At 55.7% G+C, this 21,078-nt stretch overlaps 1 pseudogene across 1 annotated transcript; it reads left to right on the top strand.

The window, feature by feature from the left end:
* The first annotated feature begins 247 nt into the window (after positions 1 to 247).
* LOC118143119 (lipid scramblase CLPTM1L-like) lies at positions 248 to 20,734 on the top strand (annotated as a pseudogene). Its single transcript, XR_013520597.1, has 13 exons — positions 248 to 409; positions 626 to 726; positions 2,813 to 2,981; positions 5,119 to 5,267; positions 6,086 to 6,164; positions 8,750 to 8,864; positions 9,501 to 9,592; positions 11,075 to 11,159; positions 12,184 to 12,287; positions 14,227 to 14,277; positions 15,199 to 15,281; positions 15,934 to 17,150; positions 17,952 to 20,734. The product of XR_013520597.1 is annotated as a lipid scramblase CLPTM1L-like (transcript).
* Positions 20,735 to 21,078: the final 344 nt, after the last annotated feature.

Raw genomic sequence — 21,078 nt, 5'->3', positions numbered from 1 at the left:
CGGCGGCGGAAGCTGCTACCCAGGGAGCCACGCTGCGCGTCTACTTCCGGTGGGAGGCGGGGCCCGGAAGCAGGATCGGCGAATTCTGAGGCACCAGGTCGGAGTAGGGTGGAGTATGCCTGGCGGCTGGAGGTTAGCGGCACGCGGTGGCTGTCCTGTGAGCAGCAGGCTGGGTGCGGGGTGGGTGGCCGGCCAGCGCCGGTGACTGAGAGGCCAGTGGGCCCGGGGCGCCGGGGACGGGGTGGCCATGTAGAGCTGCCGCAGCTTCTTCACCAGGCTGGTGGTGGGCATGTTCGTGGTCTCCGTGGTGCACACCTGCTGGGTCATGTACCACATCGTCTACACCCGCCCATGCTCCGGCGACGCCAGCTGCATCCAGCCCTACCTGGTGCGGCGGCCCAAGCTGCAGGTGAGGGGCTGGGGGTGGGCGGGTTGGGGCGGGGGCCTCTCCTCCAAGCCCGGGCCGCTGCCGTCCCGTCCCCGCTCCAGCTGTGTCCCCGCCAGTCGAGATGGAACCCCTCCTGGTCCCCAGCGGCCAGGTCTTCCGCCCCCGGCTGGCCGTGGGGTACCAGTGCGTCCTGCCAGGCTGGGCCGGGCCCAGCTGACGGCGTCCCCTCCTTTGCAGCTGAGCGTGTACACCACGACGCGGTCCCACCTGGGTGCCAAGGACAACATCGACCTGGCCTTGAACGTGGATGACTTCGATGTGGAGTCCAAATTCGAGAGGTATGAGCGAAAGACAAAGTGCCGAGAAGGGGAGACGATCACTGGTGTTTAGAGTGCGGAGGAGTCCGCTTTCCGTGCACAGCGTGTTACCTCGGAGAACTGGGAAGCGGTCGCACGTTTAACCGGAGGACTGTTCTCCTGGAAGGGGCGGGTGATGAAGTGTGGTTTGGGAAGCAGCTCTCGGCAGAGCCCGAGGCCGTGGGACGTGCTGCGGCCGAGACTCCAGAGGAGCAGGGGCCCCGCCCGGCGACCCGGTGCGGAGCAGGCAGCTCGTGTAGTTTCACTGCCTGGGACAGCTTGTCTTTTCCTGGTGGGAGTAGTCCGCTTAAGTTACTTGTGCAGGAAAGGGGATGAGGATGGAGGAAGCAATTTTGTAGAAAATCGTAGTTAAGTGACGTGTGACAGACATGAGAGGAGATCAGTGTCCAAATATGTAGCATAACTTAAAAAGTACATCTAACGTATGGTTTTTTTTAATTGCATAAGTATAATTTTAAGTATGATTTGCTTCTCACAACTCTACCATTTCCCTTCTTCATTGCCTGGGAGGTGTCTGAGGACAGAATCATGAAAGTCTGAGCCGCATGCTGGACTCAGCGCCCTCTAGGTGGCCAGTCACTGTGGGTACCTGGAGGCGGTGCCCTGGGGAGGCAGCAGTGCAGCACTGGCAAGCTGGGTTCTGCCAGCCTCTTTGCCAGTTACTGCCCTCTCTCTGCCTTGGTGAAATGGAGGCTGGACATGCTGGCTTGGGCACTTGTCAGTTGTGACTGCCCACACCTTTCAGAAATGCCCAGGTTACACTTGCATTGGCTTTAATTTCCCAAACATGAATGCTGCCTCTTCCGTGCTGGGCCCTGTACCAGTTACCAAGGACAGCTAGTGAGTTTACCATTTCCCCTGGCACAGCGCCAGCCTGGAGGAAGGGGGAGAATGAATGCTCTGACACAGTACCCCCTCAGCGTCGCCATGAGCACGTTCTCTGTAGGACTCGGGCACACAGCCCTGCCACCTGCCCCACCTGAAGAGACACTTAGAAGTCTTGGTGATGTACTGTCTTTCCTGGGTAGTGAGAAGCCCTAGATCCCTTTGCGTTTTTCATTAGAACTTTGGCAGTATGATATTTAAGGAGAGGCCGGGCACTCATGCCAGCAGTTTGGGAGGCCAAGGCAGGAGGATCACTTGAGCCCAGCAGTTCGCGACCAGCCTAGGCGATGTGACAAAACCCTATCTCTACAACAGTTTTAAAAGTTAGCCGGACGTGGTGGCATGTACACTGGTCCCAGCTACTCGGGAGACTGAGGTGGGAGGTCACTTGAGCTTGGGAGGTTGAGGATGCAGTGAGCTATGATTGCACCCCTGCACGTCAGCCTGGGTGACAGCGAGACCTCATCTCAAAAAAAAGATTTGTAAAGAGGGAGAGGAACTAATGTAATTACCCATAAATAGGTGGAATGCCTGGTTTTTCCATGGGACTGTAGTGTGGACATTGGGCCCTGGCGTGAAGGTAAAGAGGCGCCTGGTCTGAGGCCTACAGTTGTAGCAGCTCATTGGGCCTTTCCTCAGCTCACCCTGGATGCTAGCACAGGGCAGACAGGCTTCAAAGTCAGTCCTTTGTGGTTGATAATCCTTTTATCTTTAAAAATGCAACACCCCAAAAAACTATCCACATGAAATTTCCAAGACTTCAGTAGTGAACCGAAGCACATGGGCGCTTGCAGCTGCCTGTCCTTCGCTTCTCTGACTTCTGAGTTATGTTATTCGGTTTGCGTGGTCAACTGGTATCCTGGCCAGGCCCAGATGCTGCTTTCGTCTGGCGGCTTCAGCCCTGTGGCCTCAGGCAGGTCATTGACCTTACAACCTCCTGAAATGGAGGCAGGAAGTGTGGGCCCTCCTGCTTTCAGTTGTAGATACCCACACTCAGGATACACACACCCAGGACTCGTAAAACCCCAGGCAGGTGGGTTTCATTTTTAGTACTTCTAGCTAAAATTAGTTGATTGAAACAGCTTTATAAAGATAATTGAATAGTCTCTAGACACAGAATGTAATATGGATGCAGTGGAAAGGATTGTTCGTTCTGTTTCAGGACAGTTAGTGTTTCTGTACCAAAGAAAACAAGAAATAACGGGACACTGTATGCCTACATCTTCCTCCATCACGCTGGGATCCTGCCATGGCACGATGGGAAGCAGGTGCACCTACATGGTCCCCAAGCCGGAAGAATCAACCTGCTCACTGGGGAATCTGATGCACAGGTGAGGTTCTTCATGGATTACTGAGAGAACAAACAGGCTTTGCCTCCGTGTCAGAACTGACGTCTCTTTCTCCACACAAGCAGGCAATGTCCAGGGCTCCAGCGACTTTGTGGGGAGCAAAGCCTTTGGAATGTTACTGACATGCTTTTTTCACTTTCGGCTGAATCATATCCATGAGTTCGCAGACAAGTTTGATCTACAATTAGGGACAGTTGAAGTGATACTGGCATTCTTTATGCAGAGTCCCTCAAGGGTGGGCCCTCTCAGTCTCTGGGGGTACCTGCCTCCTGGTGGGATGGGGTGTTGGTCCCACAGAGCGGGCTTGCAGCTTCTCATCAGGAACTCATTCTGCATTATGTGTAGGACTGGGCTCTTCCTAGATTTTATTCTAAGAATATAACTCAAGATTATGGAAAGAGTAGCAGTACAAGGTATAGTTTGTACATCTGTAGAAAGGCGTGTGTACAAAGAAAAAGTGGAAGTCACTTCAGTGATCATTAACACGGGCCAAGGATAAAGCAAGGGAATTCTGATACCCACCTCTGTTGAGTGGAAGGTGAGATAAGTTACAGAACAAGACTAGAGCCTGTAATCCCAGCACTCTGGGAGGCCGAGGCGAGGGGATCACCTGATGTCAGGAATTTGAGACCAGCCTGGCCCACATGGTGGACCCCCATCTCTACTAAAGATATAGAAATTAGCTGGGTGTGGTGGTGGGTGCCTGTAATCCCACCTACTCCGGAGGCCAAGGCAGGGAATGACTTGAACCCGTGAGGCGGAGGTTGTGGTCAGCTGAGATGGCACAGCTGCATTCCAGCCTGTGTGGCAGAGCAAGACTCCACCTCAGAAAAAAAAGAATTTACAAAACAAAAATGGCAGCTTTCCAGGAAGAGGCTGTGAAATTGTTCCAGAGTGCAGTGTCTCAGGGTTGATGGGGTTTTGGAAGCTGCCAACACCTGCTCCTGCCTCTCGGTGCATGTCTGTGTCTTCTTGGGAACATCCCTCACCTTCCGCCCTCCATGTCATCCTCACCTGGGGCTGGCCTCCCTCCTCACCAGCATCCTGAAGAGTGGGTGGGGTGTTGGGTATGGAGCATGCAGCACAGGGAGCCTCCTTTAAAGGTGGCAAATGTAAGGAGGTGTGAAAAGCCTTTCTTTTTTTGAAACGGATTCTTGCCCTGTCACCCAGGCTGGAGTGCAATGGCGCGATCTCACCTCACTGCAACCGCCACCTCCTGGGTTCAAGCGATTCTCCTGCCTCAGCCTCCTCAGAAGCTGGGATTACAGGCTTGTGCCACCACACCCAGCTGATTTTTGTAATTTTAGTAGAGATGGGGTTTCCCCATGTTGGTCATGCTGGCCTCAAACTCCTGACCTCATGATCCACCTGCCTCGGCCTCCCAAAGTACTGACATTATAGGCATAAGCCACCATGCTCATCCTGAAAACCCATTTTTAATGTAAATTATTGCTAAACTGTACCTATCGTTGGGAAATGGGTAGGGCCATAGTGTGTCCAGGGATGTGTCAGGTCTGAAATGAGCTCAGATTCCCTGTCAGTGGGTGCCCTTCTCCATGTCACTTCATCGGAGAGCCACGCACCATCCTCGGTGTGTCTCTGTTAGGGCAACCCAACGTGCCGACCCCTTCTGGCTCCTTACAGCTGCAAGGCTGTGTTAGCCTTGGATTTGTACAGTCTTCTACCAGGGTCACGGGGCTCTTGCCCTTCTCAGCTTCCAAGAAGTGGGCCCACTTAGTTTGGGAATCTCAAAAAAGAAATTGGTGAGACCCGTGACCACGGATTGCAAAGCAGCACTCCTTGGCTTCCATGGAGATAAGGATGGGGGTGTTTGGTGAGAGTCTGGGGGAGTCGGCAGCTGTGGGGCTGCAGTGCCCTCCGCTGGACTCCTTCCCCAGTCATGCCCGTCTGCGTGGCTGCCCTGTTCATAGGTTGTGGTGCTGACCACCTGCTGTCCTGGGCATGGTTTTCCCGTCTGTGTGGCCGTTGCTGTGCACCTGTCCCAGGTACCTGTTGTGCCCGTCTGCATGGCAGTGTTGTTCACAGGTTAGGGTGCTGACCACCTGCTGTTTGAGCACAATATTCTGTCCAAGCATTGGCCTCTGTTTTCCTCACTTAGCAGCAGATAGAGGAGGAGAGGAAGCCAGCGAGCGCCCTGGATGAGCCTGTGTTTCACTGGAGACCGTGGCTGGCGCTGAATGTGATGGCGGACAACTTCATCTTCGACGGGTCCTCCCTGCCTGCCGACGTGCATCGGTACATAAAGATGTAAGTGAAGCCCCAGAGCTAGAGCACCAGGAGGGGTCACTGGAACCCTGGCCGGCCAGAACCTGCCAGCAGGTCACTGTGTCCTGGAGCCCCTCTGTGGCAAGGCACTGGCTGCCTTGGGCACCCCAGCTCCTCCCACTTCCTGGTTGAGGTTGTGCTGCTAGCGCAGGGTTGGAAGGGAGAAGAAAGGAGTTCAGGCTGCAGCATCCTGCTCGTTGCTCCTGACTTCAAAGGCTTCCACGGAGAGAAAATGGAAGGTGCTGACGGGAATGTGTTGCTTTGCTCCCCTTGTGATTGTTTAACTTGGCTCGTTTAGATTCACTTGAAAGTTAATCTTTAGATCTTTAGTATCACTTACCATCAGTTGAATATGATTACTGGAATTCACATGTTTGGCTGACCGAGCTCACCCCGTCTCCCATGTGTTGGGGAGCCCCCCACTCTTGAGCTGCAGGTCCACCTCCCGGGTAGCTGCAGGTGACTTGTCCCTCCAAGCGTAATGGCCATGTCTTGGGACTGCTCTGTGTCAGTGCACAGAGGGCCCTGGGCTCCGCTGTGCAGCTGTGTCCCTGGAGTTCCCCCACTCCTCCCACCTATGCCCATCACTTCATGAGGAGTGGGTCTCACAAGTGTGTGTGCCTTGTCAGGCTCTCTGCCTCCTTTTTGGAAGGCTGTGCCCAGGGGTCACTGTGACTGAGAAGCTGTTGAGGGTAGGTCCGGGAGTACTTCTCTGGGGTAAATGTGGTGTCTGGATGTGTTGATTCATCAGAAGGTGAGAGCCTTGGCTCTGACTTTAGAAAGTTGTGCTTTAATCCCAGGATCCAGCTCGGGAAGACCGTGCATTACCTCCCCATTCTGTTTATCCACCAGCTCAGCAACCGCGTCAAGGACCTGATGGTGAGCGATGCCTCTGCCCACTGGTAGTGCAGGTGGCAAGACACTGACCCCCAAGACTGGCCGCATCACCCCAGAATTTTAATGGACAGGGCCATCGCTGACACTTGGTGTGGAGCTTTCGCCTGTGCTGGGAAGCACTGCCTTCAGGCATACGAGGGCTGTGACGGGGCCTGGGGGTGTGTCGGCTTTGCTGTTAGCTGGCTACGGGGTCCCCCTGAGCCTCTGGATCCTCACTGGTGAGAAGACCTGAAAGTTTGTTTATGTGGCACTTAGAGGGCAGGCGCCTGAGTGCCGTATGAGACGGTGTCTGCGTGTGAGCTCCTGGTGTGCTGTGTAGTTTAACTCAGAAAGTGTTTTGAGCAAACTCCTGCTTTCCTGCCAGGGCTGGTCCTGCACAGGGGGCCAGAGGAGTGGGTGACAGCGCTGCCTGGGAACTGCAGCTCCTGAGGTGGCCCCTGGCAAGGCAGAGAGACCTATGCGGAAGAGAAGTGGCTGCCCTCTGGGCTCCGGCGCCCCATGGTTACGGGATTGACAGCGCCAGTTCTCCCAGGGTTGCTTTGAGGGTAGAGGAAGTGTGGCCAACATGTGACCTTTAATAAAAGCAGTTAGTATTTAAAGTCCCTCACTTCACATGTGGCACTGTGCTAAGCACTTTATGAATGTTCCTGTGATCGTGGTGCTGGGAGCTGTGGCATTGTTTCACGGGTGAGGTTATAGTGCTCAGAGGTTAGTGCTCAGCTAGGACCCTACAGGACTCGCCACCCTGCCCCGCCTCCCTGCAGGCCATCACTGTCACTCCGGGGTGCCCACTAGGAGCCAGGCCACGTGTTCTTTCACTTGCAGCTTTGAGTAGCTCTGAGGCAGGCCCTTTTTCTGTTTTTGTTGAGGAAACAGGCTTGGGGAGGGCAGGGAGCTTGCTGGGGTGTGCAGCTGGGACACGGGGGAGCGGGTACCTGGCCACTTGGATCTGCCCAGGCCCTGCTGCCTCCTGATGACTGTGGCTCTTGGAACAGTTCCTCTATCTGGCTGTCCCTCAGACCCCTCTCAGTTCCTAACATACTGCCTCCTTCACTTCAGCAGGCCCTGACCACTGCTGAAGGCTGGGGGGCCGGGCAGGCAGTGGCCGGCGAGCGGGTCTGGTGGCTCCAGCCTCTCCCTGAGCAGTTTCTCTCTTGGCCCCTGCAGTTCTAGCGCCTTGCTCTGTTTGCTGGAGTTTGCTGAGGTGCAGCTTACAAACCTCAGGACATAGCAGGTTTTGCTAAAACGCACCATGGGGAGCTTTGGAAGCTGCGGCACCTGCCCGTGGTGGCTGCCTGTGAGGCCTCGTGCTGCTGACTCCTCGCAGTCATTCAGGAAACAGTGGACAGGGATGGGCAGCTGCAGAAGGCTGTCCTGTGTGTCTGCAGATCGGGGCAGCTCTGTGGCGCACCTGTGTCAGTGGAGGCCTACGTTCCAGTGGTTGGGGAGGCGTGTCGGCAGCAGCTTTCCCTCGAATCACAGTGGCAGGTGTCACTGTTGCTTTTTCTCACTTGGGGCCAGTTTTGAGGGGTGCTGTCTTGAGACAGGAAGCAGGCAGCTGGGATGCAGCAGGCACAGCAAGTTGGCGCCTTCTGTGGCTGGGCCCAGCAATGCCAGACGAAGCCTTGGGCAGTGGCATTTCTCAGACATGCTTGGCAGCTCGAGGGGTTCTTGGAGGCCACTGTCCACGTGCACTGATGCTGGTTGGCTGTGTAGGGTGCCCTGACAGCTGGCAGCTGCTCTCAGAACAGCCTGGCACCTGCTGGTTGTGGCTCTGATTTCCACCACACCCTTGATCCCAGCAGTGCATGCTGGGATGGGTCAGGACCTGAGGCAGGGCAGGTGGATCAGAGCACAGCCCTTGCCGGATGTACCAGCACGTGGAGGGAGAGTGGTTACTGCCTCTTGCTGTAGCGGCTTGCCCTCATGAAGCCACTTCTTTCCCTCCTGCCTTTGTGCCCTGGGACCTAGCCCACAGCCTGTGTGCCTAAGGCCCTGGTGGGCTGCAGGACTAAGCTCATGGTTCTGAGGCCCACATGTTGGTTCTGCATTCCAGAAGCTTTCTTTTATCCCTTGGCCACCCCCTGCACCGTGCGTTAGGTCTTGAAGACACTTTGCCCATGTTTTGCAGGGGCTGTACGTGTCCCATGGTCTCTGGTTCCTGGGATGGGCCGGGGCTCTGTAAGCCGTGCTTGGCATTGTATGCTGTGCCACGGATTTCTAGCACCACCCCCGGGGCACCAGGACTTGTGCCACTTAGAAATTGAAGGGGCACGCACAGCAGAACCTACCAGGCCCTGCTAGCACTTCTGAGCTCACGGGGTCTGGTGGTGGGGGCCTGTTCGTGCCGGGTTGTGGTGCACTGGGGCCTGGGTCACATGGTTACAGGAGGGACCCAGGGACGCTTGCTGGTCCTGGTCATGGCTGACCTGGGGCCACCCAGGGATGGGAATGGGGATAGCAGGGTCGGCCAGGGCTGCTAGGTGGCTCGCTATAGGAGAATGAGGGGAGAGGCCCGAGACTGGCTCAGTCACATGCTGCTCCTCAGTGTGGCTCTCTTCCTGCAGGTCATAAACCGCTCCACCGAGCTGCCCCTCACCGTGTCCTACGATAAGGTCTCACTGGGGCGGCTGCACTTCCGGATCCACGTGCAGGACTTTGTATACTCCCTGCAGCAGTTCGGTGCGTGCCCCATGGCCAGTGCCTGGATGAGGCTGCCCTGGGACCCCTCAGGTGTCCACGTCCTGACACAGGCCGGGACCTTTGTGCCTCCGGGTGCAAATCCTTGCAGAGACATTGAACTGGAGGTTCCTCAGTGCCCACCTCATTCCTTTCTTTGGAAATGGCCTGGTTGACTGTTTGCAAGTTGGGTTTATTAAGAACATAATGTGTGAAATGCCGTGATTTTGGTCAGATGAACCTTAACTACTGGCAAGATTTAATTTTCTTTTTTTTGAGATGGAGTCTCCCTCTGTTGCCCAGGCTGGAGTGCAGTGGCGTGATCTTGGCTCACTGTAATCTTCGCCTCCCAGGTTTCAGGCGATTCTGGTGCCTTAGTCTCCCCAGTAGCTAATATTACAGGTATTTGCCACCACACCTAGCTGAGTTGTATTTCTGGTAGAGACGAGTTTTCGCCATGTTGGCCAGGCTGTTTCAAACTCCTGACTTCAGAGCACCCGCCTCAGACTCCCAAAGTGCTGGGATATCAGGTATGAACCACTGTGTCCAGCCTACATTTTTATATTGAAAACTGTATTTGTAATGTTAGGTAGGATTGGCATGGCCTGTTTTACATTGTATGTTCTTTTCCCTTGGCAGGGTTTTCAGAGAAAGATGCCGATGAGGTGAAAATTATTGTAGATACCAACTTGTACTTCCTGGCACTGACCTTCTTTGTCACAGCATTGCATGTGAGTCCTCTGCCGGGAGCAGTGGGCGTGGGCTCTGGGGAGGCTCCCTGGGCCCCGAGCCTCCCATAGGGCCTCTTAACCTGGGGTTTGTGTCCAGCCCTGTGGCCCTCAAGCATCCTCTCCCGTCACTCAGCAGCCAGCACACCTGACACTTGGCAACCACTGTCCCAGTGGACGGTTTCTCCCAGTTCTGAAAAGGGGGTCCCATAGAGCTCCATCCACAGCCTTGGGGACTTGGTTTGTGCTGGCTTTGGGGGCGGTTTTGGAAAGCGGATCCAGAGCACTCTGAGCAGTGTACACAGCAGTGAGATGAATAGGCACAGGTGTCTCCCTCTCCCTGCCTAGGCCCTGGCCCCGGCTCCACACACACCCATGCTGAGCTGGGCAGCCTCCCGCAGAAAGCAGCTTTCTTGTATTTTAAACTTAAAAAGTCAGTTCTGTGTGTGTACAGTAGTGTCCCTTATCGTCAGGCGATATATTCAAAGACTGTCAGTGGATGCCTGAAACCAAAACCTGAAGACTGGTTTATCCTGCGTTTATAAGTTAATATATTCATAGTGCTCATGATAAAATTTCACATTAAGTCAGGCACAGTACGAGGTTAATGATAACTGGTAACAGACAGGTATGACAGTGTACTGTAGTAAATGACATGGGTGTGGTCTCACCCTCGGAATGTCTCATCACTGCTCCGTGGGCACCCGAAGCCACACCACAGACAGCAAACCATAGGGGCAGCCAGGCTGCTGTGCTCCTCTGTGTGTCGTGGAGTTGAGCTGCTGGAGGAGTGCCGTCTTGTGGCTGTTAGGCTGGCCTGTGGTGAGGCTGGAAGGGGAGGAGCCACCCAGGAGTGCTGCGAGCACCAGTTCTGAATGCCTGGGAATTCGGCTCTCAGAGAAGCTCAAACTTCCCAAAGCCATGCTGGAGAATTAAATGATTTCTATAAAAGGTTACTGTGTGTAAGGAGCTCGAGCATGCTTGGGTTTTTTAAGACTCTGTTCTGAGACAGTTCTCACTATGTTGCCCAGGCTGGTCTCAAACACCTGGGCTCCAGCCTTGCTTGGCCTTGCTGTAGCTGGGACCACAGGCATGGGCCACCAACCGCAGCCGCCCTGCGTTTTTAGCACAGTTGAGAGGCAAGGCTGCCCTGCGTAGCCACAGCCTGAGAGCAGGGTCGGGGCACCCCGCTGGCCCCAGGCTCCAGCGGAATCCAGAGCCTCCACTTCCGGCAGGCTTTCCAGCAGTTCCAGTCGAAGATGTGTTTATTTCACAAGTACCCCTGCGAAGCCCACCTTGGCATTCTAGGTTCTGACATGGCAGGCGGGCGCGTAGAGGTGTGGGTCCTGGGTGTGGGATCTATCCTGATGTGTCCTCAAGCTGGGCACACCTGCAGTCTCACGGTCACACATGAGACCTCTGTGTCTCTCACAGGAGATAGAAACAACTAGAGATGCAAGTTGCTGTTCTGTCTGTTCTCTCTAGCTTCTCTTTGATTTCCTGGACTTTAAAAACGACATCAGTTTCTGGAAGAAAAAGAAGAGCATGATTGGCATGTCCACCAAGGCAGGTAGGTGCCCCACGCATGGCCCTGCTCAGGCACACTCTGCCCTGGGGGAGCTCACTGGAGCGAGCCTGCGGTTGATGGCTGGTGGCTCAGACAGCCCCAGTAGTACCTGCTTGGTTCTTGAGAAGCCTCTGAGATCAGGTAAAACCCAGGGAGCCTTGCTGCAGTTGTGGTGTGACCTTGGCCTTGCCATAGCTGGGACCACAGGCGTGGGCCACCATGCCCAGCCTCCCCTGCTTAGCACAGTTGAGAGGTAGGGGGCCCGAGTGGGGAGAGAGGGGTCCTCCTGACCTTGCAGAGGTGGGGGTTGCCACCATGGGGTTGGGGGCAGTGTCAGGACGGGTGAGGGGTGATGGGTGTGAGAACGAGCAGTGGGTATGTCCTTTTGGTTAGGAGTGAGGAGTGTTTGGCTCCACTGTCAGGCCCAGATGGGTTTTCTCACCTAGAAAAGATGCCCAAGCAGGTGGTCCTGGGTGCTCCGGGGCCCTGCTGTGCTCCGGGCTGTTGTCTCCTAACCCTCGTGCCTTTCCAGGCGTCCCAAGCTGGGGTGTCCAGCTGTGGCCATGACCACCATTTGTCATGTGGCTCCCCGGCATCTGCTTCCCCTCCTGCCCTGGGGGCACTCGGGGGGAGGGATGTGTGAATGAGGTAGGGTGATTCTTGAGGCACAGCTGGGGAGGAACGAAGTACAGGCTTGAGAAACTGCATGAGTTTCGCAGAACCGGCATAAAACCGGACTGGAAGCAAAGCCGTGGGGCCCCGTCATCCAACCTCAGCCCACGCTCCACGTTCATTTGCAAGTGTGGCTCAGATGCGTGCTTGTGGAGCTGATGTGGGGCAGCCTTCAAGACACTGTCCTGGCTGCTGAATGGTTCACTGTCCTTAAACAGATGACATGGTCTGGGAGTACCTGAAGGTGCTTGGGTGTGGAGGGTTGGGAGGGGGGCGGGGATATGTATGCTTGTGACTTGGGGGGCACAGGCGGGGTTTGCCCTGCACCCCCCCAGTCCGACTGTCCTGTCCCCAGTGCTCTGGCGCTACTTCAGCAGCGTAGTCATCTTCCTGTTCCTGCTGGATGAGCAGACGAGCCAGCTGGTGCTGGTCCCGGCCGGCAACAGAGCCGCCATCGAGGTGAGTCCCAGCCGATGACCCTCAGCATACGCAGGAAAGGCTTTGATCTGCGGAAGCCTGGAGGCTTGTTCCCTATGGTCTGTGTTCTGGAAGCTGTGGGATGGCAGGCAGCAGCTTAAGGGCTTTGAACAAGTGGAGAGCAGGGAAGTGGGCATTCTGAGGGAATCAGGTCACGAGGCCCCGCCACCAAGGAAAATGTTTTCACATGCTTAAGAAATCCCACCCTCTGTGAAGCAGAGATGTGAACTGAGGCCTTAAAAGGCTGCTGCTTTGGCTGATATCTGAGCATCGTGGCCAGGTGGGCAGTGATGGAAGTCACCTAGTGCCCTGGTTCCAGCCTGGTTGGGAGCTCACAAAAGGGAGCCTCATTGGGCAGGGCCAACTTGGGAGCAAAACCTTGAGTGGGGTGATAGCCTTCAGAGTGAGAAGTCCCTGACTCTGCCTAGCTCCTCCGTCAGCTTCTGTGCCACCCGCGGGGAGCCAGAGTTTGAGGGCCCATAGCTGATGGCCCATCGTGGGTGGGGGCCTGTGTGGCCATATGCCTTTTGAGGAGCTGGATTAAATGGCGCTGGGGCACCACAGGCAGAGGGCCCTCCATAGGCACGAGTCACAGTGCTGAGCCCATCTCAGGCACTAGTCCTGAGCTTTGTGAGTGATACCGGCCAAGGATATGACACAGGCTCCAGGGCTGCCTGGGTACCAGGCAGGAGGAGGTGGGGGCTGACTTGGGTGCAGGCACGTGGCTTAGAGAACCGCACTTGTGTGCCACTTTTGTCTGCCAGGCAGTGGCGGTGGAGCCCACCTGATCAGGTACACCTGCTGGGCATGGATTAGAGGCCCAGGTCCAGCCTGAGCTGTGGGAGGGCAGGAAGAGGCAGTGGGTCCTGTCCATTACTGTCTGTGTCATTCGTTCTGGGTCTCCTGGCCTTGAAATATTAAAGGAGCAATTTCCCGACTTCCCCCTCAGCTATGGAAAGTGAAAAAGGCATTGAAGATTACTGTTGTTTGGAGAGGCCTGAGGCCTGAGTTTCGGGTAGGAGCCCTCTCTGAAGATTCTGTGGTTTTCCCTGGGCACAGAGTAGGGTGCCGTCAGCAGATAACTCCCTGCGGCCTCTGTCCGGGGAGCCTCTGAGGTGGACGCTGCACCGGTTTTCCAGTCTCAGCTGCTCTGTTCACCTGAGGATTCCCCCACCCTGTACCTACTTCTGACCCTCTTCAGTGCAGACGGCCAGCACTTCCGGGCCTGAGACAGCCTCTGGAAGAAACGATGCTGGCTGGCCAGTGCGGATGCTTCAGTTTGGTACCTTGCCTAGAGGGCACTCACTAGGCTGGTGCTGACTGGGGTCAGTACAGGCCCGACGATCCCCAGTGAGCGAGCCTCTGCCCTGAGCTGGTGGCTGCCCCAGTGCCCAGCACTGATAAGGCCCCCAGGCAGATGAGGGCTGGGCAGAGCCGGAGTTGAGACTCCACCCCCACAGACAGACCTTGATTGCAGCAGGCCCCCAGCAGTCACAGCCCCGCTTTTCTGTGCTGTGGGCAGAGGGAGGGCAGAAAGCCCAGCAGATGGGGCACAGCCACTGTGTTCCTCCCGGCTGGCTGGTTCAGAGCAGGGTCAGGTGTGACTGTGCACTCTGTGATGTTCTCACTGAAGTGTCAGCACTGAAAACAGAGCTGCCACTCAAGGAACATGAATGAGGCCACGCTGCCCCCACTTGTGTGGCTTGCGGGACCCAGGGCCAGGGTGAGGCGGGAAGGGTCCCTGCAGATCCCTGTCCTCGGGTCTCCTCGCCTGGTCAGGACTGGAGCGCCATCTGTGGCTCTAAGGACCAGAGCCTGGGTCAGCTCTGCAGCCGTGTGTGGGGCTCCTTAGTCACAGCTCAGCTGTGCTCAGATACCTTTCCTGAGTCTGCTGACATCACTGTGTTTCATCTCACAACAGTTCGGCACTTACAGTGAGTCGGAGAGGAAGACCAAGGAGTATGATACTCAGGTAAGTCCATGCAATTTGCAGCACATGCATGCCAGGCAAATCCAGCGCCCTTGGAGACAGGGCTCATGCTATTGCTGCTCACAGCAAATCTCCGTGGAGTGCGGGGCAGCCCACCCTGAGCAGGTATCCGGAGAGCAAACACGTAAAAGCCACATTTCTTATTGGGAAGGGCATGGCTCCCAGATACTCATTCCCCGGCCCTTGCGGGCACAGCCTACAGCAGGACGTTTTCATCCTTTGTGAGTCACGTTCGCCAGGCAGCTGGCACAGGCCGTGGTTTCTGCTGTGATTGCTGTTCCCCACTTGCTGTCAGCAAGCCCATAACAGCCGCGGCAGCACAGTGGCCTAGAGAGAGGGCCCCAGCTGCCTGGGTGGGGTGCTGGCCCTGAGCTGACAGGGGTCCTGGAGCCCCAGCCTCTGCTGCCCAGCGCAGGGTGTCGCCTTTCCTCATTGCTGTTGGGGGAGCTGGAAGTCTCAGTTTGATTTAATAGAACGTTTCTGCACAGGAATGAGTTTAGTTTGGTTTAATGTCCACCAGTTTCTATAAAACATGTATTGAGCTCTAAAGCTGAAATCAGAGTAGATAGAGCTAGTGATTCAACTGCGTTACTTAGAAGGCAGTTTTTCCATATCTTTCTATTCTGTGTATTGGTCTGTTGTGGGCCGGTTGTTTTTGACCAGGCAGAATCGATCCGTTATTGTGAGCTAGCGCCTGGAGTACACCTGGGCTGTGGCATGTGAGGTGCCTCTTGGGGCTGTGGTGCATGCGCAGTGCCCTGCATGCCGCCCCTGCCCAGCAGCCCTGCCACCCCAAGTGCTGTCGCCTGTTCTGTCTGTCCCCATCGTAGTGAGTTCCGTGCAGTGCGTTTACAGAGACTTGGCGTTTGGGACTCTAACTGGAAGCCGCTTTGTTCCCTGCAGGCCATGAAATACTTGTCCTACCTGCTGTACCCTCTCTGCATCGGGGGTGCTGTCTATTCACTCCTGAACACCAAGTATAAGAGGTAGGAGGCTGCACACAGTACACCTGCTGCACCTTCCCCCTGAGAAATCCACCTGGATGACTGAGAGCACTGCTCCCAGAGGGCCAGCGCGGGGCCAGGGCACTTGGGCTAGCACCTGGGAGGGGGCCCAGCCCCTGCCACCACATATGGTGGGCCCTGGACCTCAGTGTCCTCCCCACTAAGGTGTAGTTGACGAGAGGCTGACTCTGGCCACCAGGCTTCCTGGGAGGTTCGGCCCTGAGTTGAGAGGTGTCCCAGAGCCCCTGGACTCTGCTGCCGGATTGGGGTGCTGGCCCTGAGTTCCTGAGTTGAGCAGGGTCTCGGAGCCCCCAGCCTCTGTTGCCCAGGTGGGGTTGCTGGCCCTAAGCTGAGAGTCCCAGAGCCCTCTGCCTCTGGTTCCCCGGGTTGGGGGCTGACCATGAGCTGAGAGGGTCCTGGGGCCCCCGGCCTCTGCTGCACGGGAGGGGGTGCTCTGTGCTGTTCCCAGCCTGAGACCCAGGCTCTGCCCTGCTGGCCAGCTGCCTTGAGAGCACCTGGGTGTTTTTAGAGGATTTTTAATGAAGGAGTTGTTTTTAGTCAATTTAATACAGATTCTAAGCTATGCGAGAAATGGGACTTTTCAAAGTTACAACTCAATTTTTTTCCATTTCAGCTGGTACTCCTGGTTAATCAACAGTTTTGTCAACGGTGAGTTCTTGTGCTTCCCTGCTTCAGTCGCACTGTTTACAGCAGGCACCAACTTAATTGTTCTTGCATTGAACCCAGTGTGGCAGACACCCCTGTGATTTGAGGCTGATCCCTCCCCACCCCGGGGGTTCAGGCACCTCTGCAGTACCCAGGGCTCCCCCAAGGCTGTGAGCAGATAAAGCCCTGTGTGGCTTCAGAACACTGACTGGTTCTGAGAAACAGGTCCTTGTACAGCGGCGGGAGTGTTCTTAGGCCCAGATGCTGCAGCCCACTCCATGCCAGCCCGAAACATGTGGTCCATCTCGGATCAAAACATCGTCGTGTGGTGCGGGACTGTTGTCTGTTTTCTTCATGAAAACAAACTTAAGCATTAAAACACCACCATCCGCATCTGGTTCCTTAGAACAAGTGGAAGCACCAGGCCCCGGTGCACAGCAAGCCCCTCCTGCACATGTGCTGTGGAGACCCCCATGGGGCCCTGGGAGGCCACATGTCCTGGGAGGCCCACCCGCCGGCCCCCACCTGCCCCAGGTGGCACTTTCAGCTGCATGGCTGCTGTGTGCCTCCCCTGCCCTACCAGACCAGCCCTGATTGCAGCTTTGTGGTCTCTCTGGGAAGTGATCTCATGAGCATTAAGGGCGAGGGCCTGTCTGCTGCAGAGCAGGTGGGTCCCAGACTGCCATCCTCCTGGGTGAGAGTCCCACATTTGACCCCTGAGGTGAGAGCTTGTGGGTCAGGAGGCCATGTCCTCACAGCCCCAGGGTGCTCCAGTGCCCACACTCACTGGACCCCACGGACAGCAGTTACACCAATTAGTAAATAAAAGAGCTTTGCTCTCCAAAGTGGTCGTAGACTCTTGATAAACTTCCCAGCTAGAGAGCTGCTTCACAACACTAGGAACTCTGAAGTTGTCTGGCTAGCAGGCCTTGTTTTCTGCCCATTCTGCTTGGATGTGGCAGCCCAGCCCTCCACGCCCGTGAGTGCGGTCTTTCTGCAGGGGTCTATGCCTTTGGCTTCCTCTTCATGCTGCCCCAGCTCTTTGTGAACTGCAAGGTAAGGCGGCGCATGCTGCCCGCGGCCCACACCCCTTCTCCCATGCTGTCTGCAGCTGACCTGTGCCTGTCTCTCCTGTTTCAGTTGAAGTCGGTGGCACATCTGCCCTGGAAGGCCTTCACCTACAAAGTGAGTGCAACAGCTGTTGAGGAGTCCCTTCTCACTGAGCAGAGCATGAGCAAGGGCATCTTCCAGCCCACAGCATTGCAGGGGGCCGCCTCTGCCCAGAGTGCCTCTGCAGGCATCCCTGGCACTGAAAAATATTGAGGAGGCTCCTTCAAAAACAGTGAGGAGCCGTAGAATAACTTCAGACCTGAAGGGCTGGGTTCTCTCACTTGGGGTCACAGATTGGGTTTTTTTAGTTTTTATGTTTCTTCTTAGCAAGTGTGTCAAGACACAGACCTGTGGCCTAGTGACTAGTGCCTGGGGACAGTGGATTCAGGCTTCCCAGGCAGGAATGAAGTCCCATGGGTCATGGCCATTCCCTGCCGCAGAGCCATGGAGGCCCCTTTGGCTCCATGGGATTAGAAGTGTTTAGTGTTGCGGGCAGAGCTGAGTTAGTGCGATGGGATTCTGACTTTTCTGAAGTCAGCTACAGACTCCAGAGGAAAGGGCAGTGCCCAGGCGGTCAGGCAGCTCTGCGCTTGGCTCTGGTTTCAGGCCCTTCTCTTTGGGTTCCCCGACGAGGGCGTCTGGGCAGAGCCTATAGGCATCAGTTGCCCATGGCTGCGGGGAGCCCAGTGCCTCTTCAGTTGCTGGTTTTCTGCTCTTTTTGGGAGGAGTTTCAGTTAGAATCATCTGCCAAAAGCTGTTTGCTTGGTTAGGTCACCAGAAACAGTAGGGTTCCATCCCCAACAGCTGGGTTCTCCCTTCTCCCGTCTGGCCTCCATCCCCAGCAGCTGGGCTCTCCCTCCCCCATCTGGCCTGCAGGCTTTCAACACCTTCATTGAGGACGTGTTTGCCTTCATCACCATGCCCACGTCTCACTGGCTGGCCTGCTTCTGGGACGATGTGTGTTTCTGGTCGACCTGTACCAGCGGTGGTGAGTGCACTGGGCTCCTGGGCCGTCTCGGCCATGTGGCCCTGCTGCTGAATGGACGGCACCTGTTCTTGCATTTGGGGAGAAAGATGATTTGCAGGTGGTGGTTTTCCCTGTGTTGCCTGAATTTGGGCTCCAATTGCCCATCATGCAATGCGGCAAGAACCTTCCCGCTGTCTCCTCACTGTGCTTTAGAAGTGTGAGTTTCTAAATGGGAGTGTGAATTATTGATTAGCCACAGAAGCAGGTTTCTCTCCTTAAGCTGTTTACCTGTTCACTGCCATTGCTGTCGAGCAGAACAGAAACCGTGGCATGGCTTAACTCTAACTCATGCCTACTGCTAGCCTCGAAGTGTCCAGCTGGCTGTCCTGGGGCCCAGGTCTCCAGTGCCAGGAACAGGCTCTGGGCCACTCCTTCCTGGGCTGTGTCCTTGCAGGGCAGAACATCACTGGAGAACTTGCTCACACCCCTTAAACCAGCCACGAGTGCCTCTGAAGACTAAATTGTGTGGACCTCCCAGCTTGACCGTCAGGTTGAAGGCTGACAGCTATGCAGAGGCTCAGGCCCTACCCTGGGCCTCCCAATTCCCTTCCAGGGCTGACATCTGATCTCTCGGTCAGCAGAAACTGCCTCCAGCTCTGTACCTTGCTGGTGGTAGGCGCCAGGGATCTGGGGTGTCTCTTGGACAGGGCTCACCTTGGGCAAGGGGGTATCCCCACCCCTGCAGGTACTGCCTTCACCTCCAGTCCTGGCCCAGGGTATTGTTCCGGAGTGGAAGGAGTGAGTGTCATGCCCAAGGCCTGCTACCAAGTGTTTTAGAGCTTCTTGGCTGTGTCCTTTCTCTGGCCCTTGAGGTTCCCTCTTCATCTCCCCATACCAGGAGGCAACCACTGACCCATCGTGGCCGTGGCACTTCCCTGCATCCTTCCTAGGCCATGGCCCCCTTGGCCTGGGGCTGTCCTACTAGTGCAGGAAGGGGATGCTTTTCCCCCAGGCTGTCCTGGCTAGTCCTGCCTAGGTCTGAGGTGCTATCCCTTGGGGAACACAGGGCTCCCTATTTCCACATGCGGCCTCACCACGTGGCTCACAACCCCTGTCCCAGCCAGCATGAGGCTGGCATTATTGTGTTTGTTTTAACCCCTTGTCCAGGTGCAGGTGGCACACCCACACAGTGGTGTGTGGTGGGCCCCCTTGCCTAGCTCTCCAGGCCTGGCGGCCAGCTGCAAACTCACCCCCCACCCACCCCTTGCTATCTCGTGGGGGCCCAGGCCTGTGTCTCAGCAGGAACAGCTGTTTCCCCATCAGCAACACTCAGGGGGTGTGGCTCTGGTCCCCCATTCACCCTCTCAGATCCCCTAGGTTGTCCGAGACGTGGAGCCCTGGACGCTGCTGCACCTGGTGTGCTTGTCACTCATCGGGGTCCCATCTCAACCAGAGCCCTTCAGGTGGCTCCCAGATCCTCACAGAGGGCCCAGGGCATGCCTGAAACTACCACGTTCAGGCTCTGTTTCAGGCTCCAGGCCTGCAAACAGTGTTTGGCCAGGACCACGGGGCCCTTTGTGGGAAGTAGGTCTATTTTGAAATGGAAACCCTGTACTTGCACTGTCCGTGGCTGTGCAGAGCTGCCTGGCTGTGCCCTTCACACCATAGCGGCTTCATCCACAAGCCAGGGGCATATTGGCAAGGCCTCTGGGCCTCTTGGGATCAGCCGCTGTGCCCTGCCAAGCGTTCACAGCTGATGAGACAGTCCCCAAACGTGGCTGTTCCAGTTCTGATCACTGGGGTCTTTGTGGCTGCACAGTTCGCAGAAGGCAACCACTGCAGCCTCCAGGTTGCCCTTCAGCCAGGCTTCCCTTTCCATGAGAGCAGGGCGCTGGCCTGGCCAGGCTGAACAAAACACAACTCAGAAATCTGTCCTCAGCCTGTCGGCAGTAAAAATTCTGCGGATTCGACTTTTGAGTTGATTGCTCGCTGTGGCAGCTTACTGGAAAATGAGTCCAGGGTGCTGAGTCCTCCTCTCAGGTTACAGTCAGCTCCCACAGTGGGGTGTGCTGCTGATTTGCTCGTGGGTGTCACTGCAGGCTTTATCCTGTGGATAAATGCAGAGTCAATGAGTTTGGGGAGTCCTATGAGGAGGCCACGCAGACACCCCACGCGGACTGAAGGCCGCCCACCCTTGGGGCAAGTGCACCTTGAATTGTCAGTGAGTGTTTTTGGAAGCATCTGGTGGAATTCCTAGACATTGCATCTTCTGTGTTGCCAAAATCCCTTTGGACGTTGCTCAGACCCCTCCCAAGTTCCCTTCATGTTGTCAGATTTGGAGCTGGATTCCCTTATGATGCCCACCCCCACACTCCACCACGTGTGAACAGACATCTGTCTCGGTCACTGAGCTGGGCGCTGCCAGTCACCCTGAGCTATGGTGGCTCCCGGCACATGAGTGTCCAGTGGGGGTCAGCCGTGTCCTCACGCTGGTAGGCGTGGGAGCCCACACAGGCAGGGGGGCTGTCGGATTTCCATTTCAGGTGGTTTTTAAGTGCTCCTTATGTGACTTTCAGACATACGGAATTCATTCCGTGTGGACTCTGGGATCAAAGGCTCTTTCCTCTTTTGTTTGAGAGTTGTTTTAAAGCTTAATGTATCTATATTTCTATTGTAAAATAAATTTTTCTGGCTGTGGCATTTTTCTTGACCTGGTATTAATTGAAAGTATTTCAGATATTTGAGTTTAACTCTTTTCCAGAATGTAATACATAATATGGATTTATTTATGCATTTAAAGAGCCTCTCCCAAGTCGAGTCATGAGTGTTCTGAAATCCTTGGCATCTGTTATTTAAGACTAAATGGTTGTGCCTAGCCGTGACCCAACAGGTCAAGCCTGTCTTGCCCTAGGTTGAGGCAGAGGAGGAAATGAGGTAGAAAGGTGTGTTTTCAGACAGTGAACTGTAGGACTCAGTGCACAGCGGGCTTCAATCATGTTCACTGAAGTCAGTTTCTGTGGGATTTTTTCCCTCAGC

Source organism: Callithrix jacchus, chromosome 7 (assembly GCF_049354715.1).
Source record: "Callithrix jacchus isolate 240 chromosome 7, calJac240_pri, whole genome shotgun sequence".
NCBI classification, from domain to species: domain Eukaryota; kingdom Metazoa; phylum Chordata; class Mammalia; order Primates; family Cebidae; genus Callithrix; species Callithrix jacchus.
Note: the sequence above shows the minus strand (reverse complement) of the source record. Positions and strands in the feature narration are given on the sequence as shown.